Below are 10,630 nucleotides of genomic sequence, written 5' to 3'. Positions count from 1 at the left end.
AAGACTGTACGTGTTTTCATTTCGCGGTATATTGACTGGCGCAGACAATCTGCCTCGTGCGGCAATTTATAAACGGAGTGAAGCGTTGCAAAACGGCTAACACTCAAGCACAACAAGAACGGCGAGCAGATATATGGCGACCGTCGAAATTCTGGTCTGCGGGTCAAGCGCGTCGGCTTTTTTTTCGTGGCTAGTCGAACGTTCCAGTGCAATCGTTGGTGCCCGCGTGGCTACCAGGAAGTACTCAAAAATTAGAGTCGCGCACGCGATGATACTGCAATACTATTGCGCCATCTTTGTAGTCTCGTGAGGCACTCTGCTTTCCACCTCGCCCTTTCACCATACTTAGCTCCACCGCTTTCCTCCTCGCGCTCTCTGCTTTCATCTCCCGCTGCGCTCCGCGTTCGCTTGCATCTCACGCTTTGCTCGTTTGTTCGGTTACGAGGGACAACGCTTCGACGATCGCCGCAGGAACGGGCGCCTAAGAACTGCGCTCTAAAATGTTTAATAGTGACGTCACACTGTTTTATTTGTGCATTTAAATACTCGAATGCGCAGCACAAACCTTTGCCAGCTGTCCGCTGTTATGCGTGATCCTTGCTTCTTCTTCAGCTTTTTTCGTGTGCATAATCTATTGCAACAGCGACCATATGAATGCTAGAAAGCCTTTGTCGCCCTCGGCGACACCGCCATGCGGTGATGCTTTCGACCGCGCATGCGCAAGTCGTGATGTTTAGTGTTAGAAGGTCTCGAGGGACGCGAGAGACGTGCACTGCACACGGCCTCAAAATAGGATGGAGGGGCTTCCGGCATCATGGAGGAAAGAAAAAAAGAAAACTACGACGGAGCGTCACGTGATTCTGCTGGCCTCGGAAGCCAACATTCGAGGCTAGTGCGCGGGCCTTGTGCGAGTCCGTTGCCTCTTGTGTAGGGTTCTGCGTACATGGTTGCTGTACTATTCGAGATTGTTTGGTACGTGGTAACCTTGGAGGCACGTGGAAGGTAAGGGGTGGTTTTCAGCTACCACACGTGTGGTCCTTCGGTGCAAATGCGTTGCCTTGATATCAGGAGAAGTCATGGGCGCCTCACCCATTCCGCCAGAATTATTAAAGAGTTTGGTGACTTGCGCCTAACCCCACCGTTAGTGGAGTACCTAGCACTCTCAACTCGAAAGTCATACACAATTCCCGAGCGTTGCCTGGTGTTTGTTGAAATCAGCTGTTGTGCACCCAAACATGCGGCGCCTATTTTCTTGCTATTTTCCCCCGCTGTCTTGCACGTTGATTCACCGCGCGCACCAGCGTAACCTGTCATGATTTGGTTGGTTATCTGAGTGGCATAACAAAAACTCGACGCCTCCGCCTAAATACCCGCAACTGACGCAACCAAAGCTAACCGACAAGAATGTAGCGCTTGCCTATCACGTGACAGGGGCCAACTTCTCCTCTATATTCTTTTCTATGAATAGGCTTTAAGCATATCACGTGACGCTCCCCCTTCCGTATTTCTTCAGCCATCAGCAACGCCCTCACGTTCCTTAATGTCGGCTCTAAAGTGTTGCCACTACAGCGTTCGTCCTTCGCAGCTGGCACGAGTTACGCAAGCAAATATATTTGCGTTTCTGTTGAAACTAACTGTCAAAGACGCATCCTAATGCATAAACTGGTGTCTGTGGAAGGGATTATAAATTACAAGCTAGTTATATCTAATTATTTCCTTTGGCACTGACAACCGTTATGACACGCCTGGTGACAACGCTACACGACTCCATTCATACTGCGCAAAAGCAGTTGTACGACCTGCTCCTTCGAGCCATATAGCCCTCACCTAGAGTAAGAACGCTGCCTGAGGATCTAAAGAGCAACGTGTAACTTTGCTATCGCTTTCAATGCTTCTCCAAAGTTAAACAGCGGTTCCTTTCTTTTTAGAGCGCAGCTCTTTGGCGTCCGTTCCCGGGTTTCGCGTCGTCGTCGGCGTTGTCGTCGGCCTCGTAACCAGCTCTCCGCCCCCCTTTCATCCCCCCAGCGCTAGCAGCGACCGACTGATACCGCTGGATGCCGCTGACGCCGCTAGAGAGTCAAGATAACGTGACTGCATAGAACACCGTCGCCGCCATGCAGAAAGAGGAGGAAAGGGTCCCCCCCCCCCCTGTTCATGTGTGGCGGATAGGGTGCTCTTCAGTTGCCGACGCGCCGGTTATTTCACGTAGGCCCCGGCACGTCGACGAATACGTGACCACCTTCCCACGGCTAGACCTGGTTCTTAGCGCTGCGGAAGCGAGGGTATCATATTGTTTGTGTCGGCATCGGCGGCGTTGTCCCTGAAACCAACTCCGCAGCTGGGGTTGACTCACTATCGGCGTCAGCGGCATCAGTCAGTCGCTGCTATCTCTTCCCTCCTCCCTTTATCGTGTTGTCCGCTTGCTGCGCGCGCTTCTGCCCCCATCGTTTGCCGCTGGGTGTACACGCCGCCCCCCTCCCCCCTCTTCCTGCGAGTCTCCGGTTGTCAAAGCGCCGGCTCGAACTTAATTCCTTTCTTCGCTCCTCCTCCAATGCAACCCCTGTGCGGTGGCAATCAGAGAGCCAGATCGGTGGCGGCGGATCTGTATATGTGCACCGCCCGAGCCGAAATTGCCTCTGCCGTTCGCCCTGTGCGGTGGCAATCAGCTGCGCTCAAATTTCGCATTAGGAAGTAACGTAATCGTCGGTAATTTTTTTACTTGATTCTTTTTCCCTCTGTTTTTTTTCGCTGTCAAAATGTGGCGATATCTCACCTCGTACGGCGCCATTCTGCCTCAGAATCTCGAGCCGCAGTTGAATAAGTGTAGCTTCTGCTGCTGTCCTAGCTACGGGAATCTCGGAGGCCACAAAAAGGACACAACGCTTACAGCAATGCCAGATAGGTTGCGGCCATGTGTATGGAAGAGTCGCGACAATAAGGTTTCCTTTTTTTTCTTTTCTTCGGTGAACGAGCTAAAACTATAGGCAGGTGGCTTTACAGATCTGCTTGCGCAGCGTGCTTTGCATAAAACTTCAAAAGGCTTTAAAGAAATTATCCTGCACACAGGCAGGGTATATTGCGGGCTGTGTAACGTTGCCTTTAGGTGACAGAGACGCCTCGTTGGCTCCATTCGCAATGTCAGTGCGGCGCTTATTCTCACTCGAGCGAAATAAGTTGTGACCCACAGGATGTTGGACATTATATCATATATAAAGTATACCTCTCTTGGGGCATTTGAGGGAGCATCACGTGTCTGTTGTAGCATCGGAAAGCCGACCGTTCACTCAAATCAGCGGTTCTTATACCTGAAACTCGGGTGCGCATTTTCTTGATAATTTTTGTTCTGCAGGATGAGAAAAGATCTTTCGCGGCGTTGGTGTTTGTCACGTGTTTGCTTCGCAAAAGTTTCATTTGTGCGTCTTTCATTGCGAAATAAATAAATAGCATTACCCTGCGCTCTAAACGCCGAAAACGTCGTCTTTCTTTGAGGTTTACATGCACTATTTTCTAAGATTGTGTGGAGTGATATTCTTGTGCAGTTGAGAAGCGCCCATTGAGTTCTCGCCGCTCTGTTGAGATGCACAAGGCATTGAGCCGAACGACAGCGTCGACTGGGACCGTCTGCCAAAACAGTGGGCCTCAAATGGTATCGGGGTCCCCATCTCGCCGTTCCATTGTTGGGCGCAAGATGGCACAATTTTTTGCTGACAGAAAAGCAGTTGTTGCGGAGCCTGGTCTCTCGCTTGAACGCCAGCACATGTTTCCAGGGCGAATGACGTTATATTGTTTCCCAGAAGATGTCCGCCAACGCGATAAATCGCCGTTGGAAGGGCGGCTTGGCTGCCTTCACACGTTTGCAGTGCGAAACTTTTCCTCCTTTTCCTGAAACTGGCCCGAAACGCGACCAGTCGTCCTTCAGTCGTCGATGCGGGTTGTTAAGCACAGTGCTGGTGAATTCCTCTACGCCTTCGTTCAATAGAGTGCTGGCGCCTGTCTGCTGCCTAAAAGACGAGACGCGTCAACGTAATGTTTGGTGGTTCGGTGCCTGAACCGACTAGCATAACGCAGACTCGACTGCTTCCCACATTTGAATTCCTTCGCCTAATCTCGGCGTGTGTTTTCCACGCTGACTGTGTGAGCATATTACAAAACCGCCGCAGCAGACCCAACCAAAGTGAGCCGGCTATAGCTACCACTTGCCTATTACGTCAGGGCCCATTTCATATCATCCCATTCTTCTAAATTTTTATGACTAGGCTTCAACATTGTCATGCGTCGTCCCCTCTTCGTGTTTTCCTTCCTCCATGCTACTAGTGTATTCCATCCGCCATGGAGCGCATTCGGCTCTACTGTGTTGCCACTACAGCGTTCGTCTGTCGCCCGCTTCACGAGTGCCACACACAAGTAGATTTGCATTTCTGTTGAGGATAAGTGTGCGTGACGCACCGCAACGCATACACTCGTCTGAGGGGAAAAGATAGGAAAGATCAAGCTAATTATATCTGGTGTTTTCCTTCGGCGCTTTTTCCCTCGCTCTTGCTCTACCGATATGCAACCCAGGCAAAACTACTGCCGGCGTTCATCATCGCGCCAGGATTGTGACATGCCTGGTCACAACGCTTCACGACTCCATTCATTCTCCGCAACAGCAGTTGTACGGCCTGCTGTCTCTCGACATGTCACCCGCACCTTTGGTTGGAACACAGCGTGAGGATCTCAAGCAGAACGCACAACGTGGCTATCTCGCTGGATGCTTCACACAAGCGAAGCAGTGGTTCTCTTTATTTTCCTTGGTACTTTTTTAATGTGTAAAGCTGGGCATATCTCGATTCTTACTGCAACGTTAAGCCGCAGAATTTCGAGATAAAGTCGAAGAAGTGTAGCTTCTGTGGCTGCCGTATGCTGGCGAATTTCGGAGGCCAGGAAACGCCACTATGTTTACGGGAGCGCAAGACAGGTTTCACTTACGTGTACGAAAGGGTCAGAAGGAAAGTTTTTTTTCCTTTCTTGTTTTCATCAAAGGGCGCACCCTACTGACGGGTGACTTTCCAAATCTACTTGTGTAGCAAGCTTCGCGGAAAATTTCAAACAGCTTTTAGACAAAAACATACAGACACCCAGGAAATCATTACGGGCTAAGTAAAATAACCTTTAAGTGACCACGATGTGTCTTTGGCTTCATCAACAATCAACACGTCCATGAACAATTGCTTCATACCTTGCATATGTCATCGTAGCTCAGAGAGTTCATGTCATTTGCTGAAAATAAACTTCTAAACAAAGCTTCTGATGTCAACTAACGTATAATGCGCCACCAAATGATGTACATAACAGCACATATAACAAATACCTACCTGTCTAACAGGAGCCCTACCAGCTATCTTGTGGACATTTCAGGAACGCTTGGTGTGCTTCTGGCAACAGGACCTCGAAACCTTAGAAAAAGGTGTGTAGTGCCATGTAGCAGGGTAGTGGGTAAGATGCCACTAATTACTACTGAAAAGTATTTTAACATCTCCAAAGGCCATAAAGTCTCGAGAATAACGCATTCCATTTTCAACATCCCTAACGCCCTTGTCATCTAGTTCAACGTGGAGGCATGTTCAACATCCTTTTGACCGTCAGTTAAATGTGTATGTTATATAGAAGGTGCTCTCGGGAACTAAAAATTCAATGACTACAAAAAAATCATAATAAAGAACATGAGTTCTTCAGAGACAAGCAGTTAGTTTTTACCTTGGAAATAATAAAAGCTTGCCTCATTGAAGACACATGATAATACAGCGCAATATGCTATTCATGTCAGATTTCAATACCCTGAAAAGCTGTAGATAACATTTCGCATGAAAAAATTTGTGCCCTGCATGACATGTCCTGGCATAGGAGAATATCAAACTACATACGTGCAACCACTAAACATAGCCATTGCAGTCATTACGACACGGCAATGGACAAGAGCAGTCAATAACTATGTGAAAAGTGGCGCTAGCAAAGGTGAACAAAACAACCTACATTGCATACAGCAGTTACCGAGAGGTATGCAAAAACATTGGCTTGCATTTGGAATTTTGCCTTAAACCGGCCCTCTAAGGCTACGAAAATTTCAAATAGTAAGCCAGCTATGAAGGCGTAATTGATGCATGAGGCAATACAGAAAACCTTGTGGTATAAAGTTTAAAAAAATTACCGACGATTACGTTACTTCCTAATGCGAAATTTGAGCGCAGCAAATAAGCTGTTTCACCTTTTCGATAGATTGAGGCAAAGGAATCGAGCAACACATGTATGCGCTATCACAGAATTTTTTTTTATTTTTCACACGTATTCCTTTAACAAAGACTCCACTAACAGTTCTTGACAGTCATGAAGGAAGCTTTGTGGTCGGAGAAATAGACTGATATATGTTCGACTTGGTACACCAATGCTTGATTCTCAAAGACGAGATCTATACAAGTGCCTCGCGAGGTTGTCACTGCCGTGGGACGCGTTACGAGCGAGAGGAACGGGATGTTCTCCCGCATAAGTGTTAGGAAATTGCTGTTTGTCTTTATGTCAACATTAAAGTCCCCCACTACTAACATCGGTGTGGATCGATGGACGGTTAATGCGAGTTGCAGGAAGTGCACGACGTCTTTCGTGAGTGCGGTTGGGGCGAAGTAGGCAGCTACTACCAGCGAGCCGTTGGGCAACTTTGCGGCGCACAGTTCGCCAACTTCAAAGTTCGAGCCGGCGCTTTGACAACCGGAGACTCGCAGGAAGAGGTGGGAGGGGGGCGGCGTGTACACCCAGCGGCAAACGATGGGGGCAGAAGCGCGTGCAGCAAGCGGACAACACGATAAAGGGAGGAGGGAAGAGATAGCAGCGACTGACTGATGCCGCTGACGCCGATAGTGAGTCAACCCCAGCTGCGGAGTTGGTTTCAGGGACAACGACGCCGATGCCGACACAAACAATATGATACCCTCGCTTCCGCAGCGCTAAGAACCAGGGGGGGGGACCCTTTCCTCCTCTTTCTGCATGGCGGCGACGGTGTTCTATGCAGTCACGTTATCTTGACTCTCTAGCGGCGTCAGCGGCATCCAGCGGTATCAGTCGGTCGCTGCTAGCGCTGGGGGGATGAAAGGGGGGCGGAGCTGGTTACGAGGCCGACGACAACGCCGACGACGACGCGAAACCCAGGAACGGACGCCAAAGAGCTGCGCTCTAAAACAGGGATAAGGTGCCTCAGAAAGGCTGGCCAACGTTTCGATATGAGCACCTATCTTCGTCAAAGGCGGCCTCGTCATCCTTGGCATGTCAGCTTTAAAGGGTTAGTGCACTGACGCCACGTGCGGGTGTTGTCGCTGGCGGCTGGTTTTAAAGAGAGAGACTTCAGAGGAAACGAGCGCTGTAGTCCGACGTCTGTGACCTTCGTTCCCAAGATGGGGTGACAAGAACAGGACAGTGGGAGCGTGGTGAGAAAAGAAAATAAATAAAGGCAGTGAACAAAAAAGGGGGGGGGAAGCCAGGGCGACCCCAACACAGAAAAAAAGGGGGAGACCGAAAGAACTAGAAAGAGAAAAAATAACCGACGATTACGCTACTTCCTAATGCGAAATTTGAGCGCAGCAAATAAGCTGTTTCACCTTTTCGATAGATTGAGGCAAAGAAATCGAGCAACACATGTATGCGCTTAGCCTCTGCTTCGGCGACGCGTACTCCTGGATCATCTCGACGGCGGCGACGGTAAGCTTCTGCTTCGGCGGCACGCACCTCTGGATTCTGACGGCGACGGCGCTGGGCCTCTGCTCTGGCAGCTCGTTTAGCAGCAGCAGCAGCACAAGCAGCAGACGGAGGACTTCCATCGGTCGTCTCGCTCATGGCTCAGAAAGAACTGGCAGATAATTTCGCAGTGGCGAACGGCAGCGGCAAATTCGGCTCGGGCGGTACACATATACAGATCCGCCGCCACCGATCTGGCTCTCTGATTGCCACCGCACAGGGCGAACGGCAGCGGCAATTTCGACTCGGGCGGTGCACATATACAGATCCGCCGCCACCGATCTGGCTCTCTGATTGCCACCGCACAGGGGTTGCATTGGAGGAGGAGCGAAGAAAGGAATTAAGTTCGAGCCGGCGCTTTGACAACCGGAGACTCGCAGGAAGAGGGGGAGGGGGGCGGCGTGTACACCCAGTGGCAAACGATGGGGGCAGAAGCGCGCGCAGCAAGCGGACAACACGATAAAGGGAGGAGGGAAGAGATAGCAGCGACTGACTGATGCCGCTGACGCCGATAGTGAGTCAACCCCAGCTGCGGAGTTGGTTTCAGGGACAACGCCGCCGATGCCGACAAAAATAATATGATACCCTCGCTTCCGCAGCGCTAAGAACCAGGTCTAGCCGTGGGAAGGTGGTCACGTATTCGTCGACGTGCCGGGGCCTACGTGAAATAACCGGCGCGTCGGCAACTGAAGAGCACCCTATCCGCCACACAAGAACAGGGGGGGGGACCCTTTCCTCCTCTTTCTGCATGGCGGCGACGGTGTTCTATGCAGTCACGTTATCTTGACTCTCTAGCGGCGTCAGCGGCATCCAGCGGTATCAGTCGGTCGCTGCTAGCGCTGGGGGGATGAAAGGGGGGCGGAGCTGGTTACGAGGCCGACGACAACGCCGACGACGACGCGAAACCCAGGAACGGACGCCAAAGAGCTGCGCTCTAAAACAAAACAAACAAACAAAGACCGGGGCCTCTGAGCGTGTTGGGGATGCGATAGGATAGGGAGCATTCAGCGGTATCGGTGGCGGCATGCTCCCGTGGCACCAGTAGAGCCGGTCAGGCGGTCAGTGCGCGAGGAACACAAAAGACAAAAAATAAATAAAAAAACACACATGAGTTGAAAGGGTGACTTGAGGAGCATAGTAGCAATACGTGGAGTAATTTTGAAATAGTTAGGATGGCGGCGAGGCATCTGCGGTGCAATGTATGGGGTGGCTGAAAGGCAGCGGCATGGTCTTTCAAGGGGCGTTGCACCAGTCGCTCAACGTAGGTGTCGTTACGGCGGATCCAGAAATGGCGATACTCTGGGTTTAGGCGCCGATAAAGGCATGTTGACTTGGGAATGTGTTAGTAAGGGGGTTTAAAAAAATATATAATAAAAAAACGGAAAGGAGAAGGGGGGGCCGAAATAGGAATAACAAACAGGAGGGTGACGTGCGGAGAAGCGGGCGGAGGCAAGTGTACATGGGAGAAGAGGTTCACACAGTTGATATACTCGTAAAAACCTGAAGGAGTATATTAAATTGCGTAGTAGGCAGGAGAAATTTTTTTCCGGTATAAAAGAGTAGGTGAGGTTAAGAATTAGGGTTAGCTGGTGGAATAATGTGTTTTTTGTCTTGGTTGATGATATGAGACAGACAGACAGGCAGACAATAAACTTTTTTTGTGGTCCTGAGGGACTAGCCGGCGGAGACCCGTTGGGGCCCCCGGCTCGCCGCTGGCTGCTCCCATGTCGGAATCGGGAGGCCAAGCCTCTCCGCTCTTTCACGGGCCCTCTGGACGGCCATGGACTGGAGCTTGAGTTGCGTACTAGATATGGCCTCGTCCCAGTCCCGTTCGCTGGTGAGGGACGTATCCCGTAACGCAGGGCACTGCCAGAGCATATGAGGTAGAGTGCTAACCTCCCCACAATCCGGGCACTGCGGGTCAATTTCTTGATAAATCCTGCTTAAGAAACCTGGCGAGGGATATGACCTCGTCTGAAGCATCCTAAGCGTGATCGATTGAGATCTGCATAGATTTAGATGTGGAGACCGGAAGCGCCTGCGTTCCTCTTTATAATGGGAGACGATCTCATGAAAGGTTAATAAGGGGTCGCTGTGGCCGGGCTCCTCCGGATCCAATGTAGCCCCATCGCCGTCGCGGAGCGTTAATTCTCGCGCACGGCGGTGAGCAATTTCATTGGGGTTCGGGCGGTCCGGCAGCACGTTGTCGCCCATGTGAGCTGGGAACCATACAATATAATGCACGGGGTCACAATTAGTTCTGGACTTGTTTTTCAGAATCGCCTCCACCTGTCTCGCAACCATTCCCGAAGTGAAAGCCCTGACGGCCGCGCGTTATTCAGTGTAGATATACGGCCTTTTTGAATCCTGCATCGCCAGCGCCACCGCAACCTGTTCTGCCACGTCGGCAGTCACAGCGCCTACCGAGGCCGCAGATAGGAGCTCGCCCTTTTCGCTGACCGCCATGACTGTGAATTTACCGGAGCGCCCATATTGAGCTGCGTCCACGAAGGCTTGCATGCCGACCGTTTTCTGCAATATCGCCCTGGGACGAGCTGCTCGCCTGCCCGCATTATGTGGCGGGTGAACGTTTCTAGGGATGGGACAGACGACGTAGGTCCCTCTGGAGTTCTCGTCCAGCTGAACCGCCTCGCTGTGACTGAAACGTGGCTGCAAGCCCGCAGCCTCCAAGAGGCGCCTACCGGCGCTGGAGCCCGAAAGCCTCGTGATCTGCGCCGCTTGTTGTGCCTCTATGAGTTCGAGGGTCGTTTTATGAACGCCGAGCTGCATTAGCCTGTCCATGCTCACCGTGATCGGAATACCCAGTACCTTCTTGACGCTTTTCCGCATCAACGTGTCAAGCTTGTCC

Source organism: Dermacentor albipictus, unplaced genomic scaffold, assembly GCF_038994185.2.
Source record: "Dermacentor albipictus isolate Rhodes 1998 colony unplaced genomic scaffold, USDA_Dalb.pri_finalv2 scaffold_15, whole genome shotgun sequence".
Taxonomy (NCBI): Eukaryota; Metazoa; Arthropoda; class Arachnida; order Ixodida; family Ixodidae; genus Dermacentor; species Dermacentor albipictus.
Note: the sequence above shows the minus strand (reverse complement) of the source record.